The 11,173-nt window shown below is 40.2% G+C and overlaps 1 pseudogene; it reads left to right on the top strand.

The window, feature by feature from the left end:
- Positions 1-604: 604 nt before the first annotated feature.
- Positions 605-2,029, top strand: LOC112189136 (annotated as a pseudogene).
- The last annotated feature ends 9,144 nt before the right edge of the window (positions 2,030-11,173 follow it).

The following is an 11,173-nucleotide window of genomic DNA, read 5'->3' as shown; positions in this document are numbered from 1 at the left end:
CAAGATGCAGAGATTGGCTGTAAAGAAGGTTGGCCTCCACTGTTTGAATCAATTCTATTTCCGTGCTTCTTCGTAATTGTGCAGTTCATAAAATTGTTTGATAAATTGATGTTTAGTGCAGTCCTCTGCATATATGCTAGAACTTGTTTAGCGCTGGAAGGTGATTTTGGATGGGTATTGATTGGAAAAAATGATTGCTTTTGAAGAGAATTCTTGGCAGGTAAATGAATATACATATGCCTATTGATTTCTCCGCTTGTATTCATCACATATCTACATCCTGCTAATTAGCTCATGAATGGTGTGGCCTTCAATTTCTGATGGTCTCCATAGGAAATGGAATTTGTGAAATAACCTACCATGTTTTGTGTTCTAGTTATTAAGGCTGCTGATTAAGAATGTGAATAACTCGATCATCCTATATGGGTAAAATTGTTTGAACTTTGAGTAGTCTGCATATTGGTGGATATTAAGAATGTAAGAGACAAACTGTGGCTTCCAGTTTATCTATTTCCTTGTTCATGTATTATCAATTAGCCATTGTTCATGTATTATCAATTAGCCATAATTATTATTTGATAATTATTATATCTCTTGGAATTAAGAGGAAGGTTGTGAAATTTTGCTTACTATATCATTTTTTTTGCTGTTGTCTTCTGGATTACTAGTTTTGTAAATGTTCTTGTGGTCTTTGAGTTGGTCGTGTTCGGTAGCTGATTTGCAACATCATGTTTATTTCTTCTTGCAGTGAATACTAGTAATGAGTCGTCCACAGGTCCCGCACCGACCTTTCTTCCATTTTGGAAATCCTTTCCAGATGATTTCGCCGAAGGGTTCTCAAATGACTCCGAACCTTTCTGCACTGCTGAACACTTTTGAGGAAAAATTGGCTGGGAGGTTGAGAAAGCTCAACCCAAAAGATAACAATGATGTCCTTAGCTTGTCATGGATGAAATTGGCAATGTAGTCGCTTTGTGGAACTCGTAATGACATAAAAACTCTCATAGCTGAGATTGATCTTCCTGTGAGTGCTTGGGATGAGAAGTGGATTGATGTGTACTTGGACATCAGTGTAAAGTTGCTCGATATATGCATTGTCTTCAGCTCTGAGATCGCACGCTTAAACCAGGTGCATTTGTTTCTTCAGTTTGTGTTGCATAATTTGAATTCAGCCTCTTCGAAGCAATTTATTCGTGCCCGTTCTTCAGTTGATGACTGGAAGAATCATATTGCTTCAAAGAACCCCAGGATTGAGAACTGTAGCACCATTTTGGACAAGCTTGTGGAATCACTGGATCTACCAAAGGTTAAGAACTCACCAAAAGGGAAACTTTTAATGCGTGCTATGTATGGAGTGAAGGTGTTGACAGTATCTTTTTGTAATGTCTTTGCCGCAACCTTTTCTAGTTCTGCAAGCAAGTTGTTAGATTTGAATGTTGCCGAGACATATATGTGGGCACAAGCATTTAATGACTTACAGAGTAATGTAAATGGGGAAATTAGAAATGTACTTTCTAGTGGTAGAGCTACGGTACTGAAAGAGCTGGAAGCAGTTGATGGTATTGTGAAGCACTTGTATCCTATGATCCAAGATGACGTGGCCCTCGCAGAAGAAGAAGCATTCAAGAATTCTACTTCAGATTTAGAAAGGAAGGCACATAATCTTTCCCAAGGACTTGATCTTCTGACTAAGGAAGTGGATGGGTTTTTCCAAATCCTTTTTACTGGACGCGAAGCCTTGCTTTCTAAGCTGAGATCAGGTGGAGCAGTCTCTGACCGGATGCTGATGGGAAATGTAGAAGGGCAGGTTGTGAGGTGAATAGCAAAGCTAATCTCTAACCTTTATAAAGATGGTTTTAGGTATATGGCTTTAAGTTTTCTTGTTTTTGTAAGTATACCATCTTGTATGGCTAAGTGTAATCAGTATGTTGTGAGGTATAAGTTATGTTGTATTACTATGTTAGTGGTTTGTAGAAGTATATTGCATTATGTGCTGACGTTTATATATGAAATATGGTTTGGATTGAAATCATGTGAGGCTGTTCTGCTACTTTATTTTGCTTCCATTGGTTTTAATTTAAAGATGCTTCATTATTTACCTCTATCAGACTTTTTCATCTTCAGCTTGTCACGCAAATCATTACGGCATGGCTCTTGGTGTTAACCTAAAGCTAAAGACTCAGATGAATAATATTATTTACACTTTTTATTTATTAAATAATTTAGATTTGTTGAAGTTTTGTATATCCAAATGATAATATCCAATGACAATGTGGCATGGCCAGTGACTTGAAGTTACTTGGTTAGTGACATGGTCAGTTACTTGGTTAGTGACATGTGATTAACAGTGACTTGGCTATTAACTTGTGACTTAGCTACTGACAGTTACTTGGTTAGTGACATGGTTAGTTACTTGGTTAGTGACATGTGATTAACAGTGACTTGGCTATTAACTTGGGACTTGACTACTGACAGTTACTTGGTTAGTGACATGGTCAGTTGTTACTTAGTTAGTGACATGTGATTAACGGTGACTTGGTTACTGACAGTTACTTGATTAGTGACATGGTCAGTTACTTAGTTAGTGACATGATCAGTTACTTAGTTAGTGACATGTGATTAACAGTGACTTGGCTATTAACTTGTGACTTGGCTACTGACAGTTACTTGGTTAGTGACATGGTCAGTTACTTGATTAGTGACATGGTCAGTTACTTAGTTAGTGACGTGTGATTAATAGTGACATGGCTATTAACTTGTGACTCGGTAACTGACAGTTACTTGGTTAGTGACATGTAATGTGACATGGCCAGTTACTTAGTGACATGGGATTAATAGTGACTTGGCTACTGACAATTACTTGGCCAGTGACATGGTTAGTTACTTAGTGACATGTGATTAACAGTGACTTGGCTATTAACTTGTGACTTGGCTGACAGTTAATTGGTCAGTGACATGGTCAGTTACTTAGTTAGTGACATGTTATTAACAGTGATTTGGCTATTAACTTGTGACTTGGCTACTGACAGTTACTTGGTTAGTGACATTGTTAGTGACATGGTCAGTTACTTAGTTAGTGACATGTAATTAATTGTGACTGTTAGCCTTAAGTAACTTGGCCAGTGACTTAAAATTAATAATGATTTGACCAGTGACTTTGCCGGTGACTTGAGGTTAACAGTGATTTGGTCAGGGATTGACAGTGACATTATTCATGACTTTGCTGGTGACTTGAAATTAACAGTGACTTGGTCAGGAATTGACAGTGACTTGGTCAGTGACGTGTTCATGATTATGACATGGCTAGTAGTTTAGCCAGTGACATAACCAGTGACTTTTTTTTTTTTTTTGATAAAAGACAATTTTATTAACCCGAAGAGAAATTACATATAGTGGGAATGACCCAATGCAGCTTCATGGATTCCTAACACATTAGACGTCCAATCACTACTCATATCCCAAACACTTCCTTGAGTGCAACAGGTGGGACTTACAAGAGCTAAAACAAACTCAACCCCAACCCCAAACCAAAATAACCTTCCAATCCAAAGTATAACGATACCATCCCACCACCAACAAAAAGATGAACTGTTTGCACCCGTTCAGACACCGCGTTCCAAAATAGCCAGACCACGTGTAAGGGTGATTCACCGTTCCATTGAGAGCCAGACAGCACCGCCACAAACCAAGAAAACAAACAAGCCCTCACCCACAAAAGGAGGAGCTAAAACCAGACCCTCACAAGGAGGAATTTAACCCAGACCCTCACAAGGAGGAATTATTTAACCCAGACCCTCACAAGGAGGAATTTAACCCAAACGCACCAACAACAAGCACCTAAAACCAAACAAAAGAAACAGATGAACAACCAGATCCAAAACCAAACCATAGAGGCCCAAGAACCAGGCCCAGCCCCAAGACCACCCCCCAGCAGCAGGCAAGCGCAGCAAGCAGAAACTGCAGCAATCAACCAGCCCCAACCGCCACCATGCCGTCGCCACGCGTCCACACATCGTCTCGCCGAACCACTCCACCGCTGCACCGCCCTGACACGCCACAGACAAACCCGCATCAAGCTGACAACCCCACACAGAACCAAAAAAACGAGATCGGAACCAGTCCCTTCCAGGATCGGCATCGCCTCAATTAGATCTGGGAAGCCACAGCCCAACAAGAAAGGACGATGACGAAAGAAGACACCACCAGATTCCACAGATCCGTCGCTGCACCACCGCTGCCAACACCCACGAGCCGGAATAGCAGATCGAGATCGATCCACCCAAACCGGAGACGACAACCCATCCACTTACCCAGAGCTACGCCGCAGCAATGGAACCCCATCACTACTCAGAACCCCAGCCTCCCCTCCCAGACCAGAACGCAGTGGCGGAGAGCCATCGGCGTTCGGCCGGGAGAGAAAGCAACTCCGAATTTCCTTTCTGTTTTCCTCTCGCGCGTGGGGCGCGTACTCCTTTTTTACACTCTGAGCAGCACTATGTGCTTATCCACGACATAACCAGTGACTTGATGTTAATAATGACTTGAACTTCAAAAATTGGCCCATTCTCTTTTAACTGTTTCAACGAGAAATTCGAGTTGTACAGTGACTAAGAAAAATAACCAAAACCTATAGCCTACAAAAAAATCCAAAAACAAATGACAAGGCCATTTGAGAAAAGGAACCAAACTGAGAAGAAAAAAATGAAAAGAAATGATCACCATTTTTCATTAGACTTATCGATCACTATTCTACATTAACTAAAAAAAAGTATAAAAGAAAAGACAATTGATTTCATTCCAATACCACAGTAGCACCCAACTTCTTAAGCACCTAACTCCTTAAGTAGCACCCAAAAGAAAAGACAGGTTTGCCATACCTGAAAACTGGAAGCAACTCCTAACATATACAGCTAAACTGGTAGAAGAATTAAATAGTTTTACTTTCCGTAAATCAATGATGGAGTTATGAAAACTATTGCATTGTAATTCAAATAGATGATGCATATTTATTGATAAGAACCTTGGTTGAACTTTTTAAATATATAACTAATTCCAAGAAGATGACAAAAGAAAATCAGTAGCATTTGCAAATTGCAAGATCCCCTCACGAGCTTCTTATTACTCCATTAGATTCATCCCTTAAGGTCACAATTTCAAGCTGAAAGCCAGACCTGAATGGTATAACTTGAACTGCTTGCAGATGTTTACATTCCCACTCTCCGGTTTGTATATTGTCATCTTAAACCTCTCTCTTTTCAGAATGTTTCTAGCATTAGCAGCTGTATCAAACATACAAAAACCAAAACAAAGTATAAATAACTTGGCAACCCAACAACACGAAATTATTAATATGTTGCAGCAGTTGAAATGTAAGCTAGTTCCACAGAAATATCTAAACAGTGTCATTGTCAATTATCGAAACTCAAAAAGAAAATTTCTGGAAGAGGGGCAATATGACATCGTTAATGAAAATACAATATGGCAGAATACAAAATTCTGCCCAATAAACAATTATAATAAGTCAAACTAATAGAGATCTTACCAGTGACCAGTGATCTTTCCATCGGCACCAAGGCTGTAGATAATCAAGTTCCCAACATACTTGTGGCCCCCAATGTCAGAATAAGGACTAACAAACACCCGATCCTTCAGTCCTCGCAATTCAGCCTCCTCTGTGAATTTATCAATGAGAACAGGTCCACAAACACCACATCTATGATCTTGACTACCATGGGCACACACAAAAATGTGAGAACCAGTCAAGACCTCCTGTGCTCCTGATGCCCATGGTTTATCATTCACGATAACATCATCCACAAAGCTATCAACATTTGACTCTTTCAAGCCCCTATCATCCAAAAGCAAAGCAGCATTGAAGTCAGAGGACAAAGTTATAGGACACAATCCCAAACATGAAACAGTCACAGACTCGTCACAGTGAAAATATACTTATACACAGAAATTTAGTAGCAGAAAATATACTTATACACATGAAGAACATGAGTATGCAGAAAAAAGATACATCTAATTGTTTCATTTTCTCTGGCCAGTACATTCTAATCACTTTAGTGAATTCACCACAATAATCTTAATCAAGGAAGATTCAGAACAGATATAAAGCCCTACATGTAATCAAAATTGGCACCACCTAACCATAATCTCAGAGTGAACAACACTTCAACTACTCGTTAACGTACCAAAAGTAGCTCAAAAGATCTCACAAAATGAAATCTCAAAATTATAAACTCTAACCGCAGCTAGCAATCATCACATACTTCAATTCAACCAAACGAAATCTGGAAAATCCAAAACAAAGAACCCTAGCTTGTGATCCACACACTACAATTCCGATCAGAGCAACGCAAACAAATCAAAAACCTCAAGTGAACTCACCGGTATTTGATCATATCCGGGAAAATCAACTCATCGCCGTCAGCAAATTGAGAGAAGAAAACCAGATCGAATTTGAGAGCGGTGAAATTGATTGCCTATTAGAAATGGAAATTACCTTCATCGTCACGATTGTCGTCTTTGTTTAGGAGTGGCTGAGCCATCGGAAACCGGAATGAATCTCCAAGATCTGGATGAACTGTACGAGAAGGGGCAGCCGGAGAAGCCCTCGATCGGGGTGCGATCGTGTGCGGTGGAGACGGAGCAGCTGCCACAGGCGTCCCAGTCGCACTCTTGGCAGAGGACCAAGTTGTCAGCGGAGCAGCAGAAGGCGACGGCCTCGGAGGCGCAGTTGACAAGGGTTCATACGCGCTTGAGGAAGAGGGAGAGAGGGAGACAGGGCTGTGGTGGCAGTTTTTGTAATTAAATGTAACTCTAGTGGTAGGTTGTGAAGCGGTGACCTTAATTATCATGTAGACATTTGTGTATCCTGAATTATAATAAGGCACCTCAAAATGACATCTTTTATCATTTGCCCTAAAAATAAATTAATTACACATTAATTGACATGATGATTGACTTATTTATAGTGTTTTAGATATAATTACATGCATATAAATACGTATAATCACCGACATCAACCAAGGTAGAGAAAAGTTGCTTGCAATGATTCTGCCTCCACCACCCCGAAGACACCAAATACCCGTCTAGCAACAACCACCATGAGATCGCTCAACCAAAAACGAAAAAAACCAAAGTTTCAGAGAACCTAGGAGCTCCGATAATCTAGGATGAGTTTGTTTCTTGGCTATATGTGCCAATTAAGAAGTATCACATCAAAGACCGACGATTTTTTTTATACAAAAGAAAAGCATTATAAAAAAAATCTAACAGGGTCGCGGCGCACAACTCTTATAATTAATAAACTTGGCATATGTAGACACTTTCCAAACTGACTGAAAGAGCAGCAGGCATAATTCAAACCTCACGCCAAGCATTAGAAACTGCATCTGGAGCTAGAAGCCAATAGGTCCTGAACCCTTTCTCCAGTACAATTTAACCATGGAGGAGGCAAATTCAGCAACAGTCGAATTCGTGGACTACAAAACAAAGGTTAGTCTGTGATTCTTATGATGGATTAACAAAACTTTCTTGTTGCTAAATTTCTTGTCTGTTTAATGGCTTAATTTTCTTCTTCCACCCACATCAAATATCATGTATATATATGCATGCAGAAACTATGGATTGAAAAGATGTCCAGCTACAAATGCGTAATGTTATGTCCAAGGCGGTTACAAATCGCTCATGGTCCTCCATACTGGACCTGGAATTGTTATAAGGAGACGTGGTATATATATGATTCCCCAAATCATGCATGATTGATGTTCTAAGTACAGATAAAAGAAAAGGTAATTAAATCCTCTATTTACTTTGAACGCAGTAAAATTGATGGAGGTGGCGAAACTATCGCGTGTATGCTGGCTACATCTGAGAGGACACATAAAGATGTCTGAGCTCTCATCCGGCGTAGAGTATGAGATTGCATACATAGTCAAACTAACAAATGGAGCATCTGGATGGGAACTCCCTATCACACTCAAACTAAGGCACCCAGATGGCAGAGAACAAACGCGCCGACAAAGTATACTCGAGAAGCCGAGAGGAGAGTGGATGGAGCTCAGTGGTGGTACCTTTCGGACCAACCAAGAAGAAACTGGAGAATTCTGGTTTGATCTTTGTGAACATGGTGGACACTGGAAAACTGGGCTCATCGTCAAGGGTATTATTGCCAAGCCGAAACATTGATACAACTACATATTAGATATCATGATACGTCCTATGAATCAAAGTTGTTAATTATCCATCAATAACTATGTTGTGTGTTTCTTAATTGGCTTCGCTGTTGAAATTTTGTACTTAATTACCAGATTGTATTGACGCTACCTACTTCTTATTCTTTTTCTTTACTCTTCTTAATAAATAAAGCATAGTTTATTTCAAGTTCAGAGCATCATGATTCATGAAAGATGATGATCGAGCATTAAGAGGGAAACTGGAAGCAGGTCGCGTCTATTAATTGTAAATCATGGAGTTTTACTTCTACTCAAAAAGTATATATGAGGATTTCTATGTCAGGCTAATTAACCTGCATAGAACTTCAATCATTCGAAATGTTAGTTTCTATGTCTTCACTTGATAACCAGATATTCAATCGTCTGGTCTGGCTATAAGCCCTTGCGTGCGAGTATATGATAAGGACGTACCAACTACAGCAGTAGATTTTAGACTTTTGAAGCCCTTGCGTGCGAGTATTTGATAAGGACGTACCAACTACAGCAGTAGACTTTAAACTTTTGAAGCTAGTGTTAGAGGCACCAGCAGGGAGCCAGGGATTGATGATGTGGTGACCGGGCTGAAGGAAAATTTTACTTCCACCAGCCCAAGCTTGACCAGCCAAGTTTTGGTTTTGCATGACCAAGTCCAAAAAAAAGGGCAAGGCCATGACTATTTTCCTGACCCAGTTTGCCTAGCTGCCAACTCGGCCCGAGTTCCACATGTGGGTGACGTCCGCGTTATTTGCCTAGAGAGAGACGCGAAGGAGGAGAGCGTGGAACACACGGACGATGCAGGAAGAGCCGCAACGCGTGTGCGGCAGTTTTTTGTTGCGTAGCGACATAGAGTGGGCCGGGCAGCGACACGTGCACAGGAGCCGTTGGCTGAACAGAAAATTTGAAACCAACGGTCCTTTAATCTGGGCAGTTGGTTTCAATTAATGTTGAGATCCGACAGTTTAGGAATTAATATGTATATATAGGGTTGTAACGGTAAGAAACGGTAAGAAAAAAAATTGTAAAAAATTCTAAAAATTTATCTATAAATACCTACCATTTTTTTTTACATCTCACACCCAAAAAATTATACTTCATAGTTACACCTTCCTCCTCCTCAATAAACAGTAAAAATCGATGAACAGTGAAAAATGAACTGTCTTGACAGGTCAAGAAAAAAAAAACAGGTGGAAACCCATGTCCAGTGGCAGTGAACAGTTACTTGACTGGTCGGCGCCTTGACTTTTCGACCTTGACATTTCTTGACTACGGGTGAACTTGCTCTTACAAGTCTTTGACGCGCAGTGGATTTTTTCTTTCAAAAAGTGTCTGTGTGTCTTATCACAATACGCAGTTCAAAAAGAGTCTGTGTGTCTTATCATTCCTCCAACGAAACTTATTCTTAACCAGAGCAAATCCGCGTATTGAGTGTCATTGAAAAAAAATCCACGTGTTGAGTACTGGGACAGGGTCTCTAGGACTAAATACTATTTACTACATTTTTTTATTTTTTATTTCCACCTGTTGCATCAAGTTTATGGATCCAACAACAAACAAGCTTGTGACTTAATGGGTAAGGCTTGAACTTGCATTTGAGTTGACGAAGTGGTGTTAGCTCAGTGGTTAGAGCACCCACTACCTATGTACGAAGTCATGGATTCGAGTCACCATGGGAGAAGGAGTGAAACCCTTTGATCCTCTTTTTGTAAATAAAAAAAAAAAAGTTTATGGATCCAACACTGTTCTTTCACTTTTCTATTAATTTATTTATTGTAAATGTAAATAATATATTGTTTCTAGTGGATTTCTCCGGGTACCTCACGCAGAATGCTATACCGCTGGAGGTACCGATCTAACTCCTGGGTCCTGAACTAATAACACAATGTTAGAGGAATAAACCGTACCAGACGGTTTATACCTCTCCGATGCTAGAGTGAGAATCTTAATATATCAAGGGATGAAGTACTAATAAAGGAAAGGAGTTATTACCCTAAAAAATGTAGTTGTGTCAATCCTTTATACTCGAGCATGGGGAAGGAGTTTCCCATTTCTTTGATGTGGAATGCAGGTTGTCCCTTTGTAGTTATATCAGCTTTTTGGTGTGTAGTTAGATGGACTGTGCTGGCTAGGTCCGAGGCCCTTGGTGTCCGAGGTGTTGCCTCTGATGAGCACCATCATGGTGGGTTGTGAACCCAGCCCAGGGTATGGTACATGGGTTCTCCTATAGTGGTGAAATATTCATTAGTATGTATATATATAGTTGGGAAAATTTTAATAACAGTATATGAACTTAAGGCCACTGAGAATTAAGGTGGCTAACGTTTGTAAAACCCAACTTCAGTACATGGACTATGAAACTTGACCCACGTTCCATACATGTCGTTATCTCATCCATTACGGAGGATGCCACGTGTCATATTTACAAGGGCAATTTGATCTCTTCAAGTTTGATTGAAAAAAAAAAAAAAAAAATCTGGTATGTAACACCAGCAATTGCTATGGACACCCAAGACTTCTCTCTACACCTAATTCTCTCTCTCTCCTCACCATTTTCCTTCAGTACATCCCAACACGAAATCAAGAATTGGGGTGACTTTGGATTTGGCGGTGGCTTCGAGTTTGGTGGTGGCAGTGGCTTCCGACTCAGCCTCACAAGCTTTTCTGCAAAACCAAATCAAACCCAACTAAGGATTTGGTTATCGATGGACTCAATTGAACACCGCAACCGCCAGCCCCCATCAAAACCCGTCGAGCGTGTTGTCAGAGCACCAAAAGGGCGAAATTTGCCCCAATTTCAGATCCGTATCCAAACCTAACTCGTCACCGATATCGTCCACTCCTCACCTCAAACCCACCCTAACAAGTAACAACCCCCATCTCTTACCAATTTTTGTTGTCGAACCAATGGGAAACAAAAACTCCACACTTCTCTACTCCAATATCAAACTGTTGAA

Source organism: Rosa chinensis, chromosome 2 (genome assembly GCF_002994745.2).
Source record: "Rosa chinensis cultivar Old Blush chromosome 2, RchiOBHm-V2, whole genome shotgun sequence".
Classification (NCBI taxonomy): Eukaryota; Viridiplantae; Streptophyta; class Magnoliopsida; order Rosales; family Rosaceae; genus Rosa; species Rosa chinensis.
This window is presented reverse-complemented; position numbering and strand designations above follow the sequence as displayed.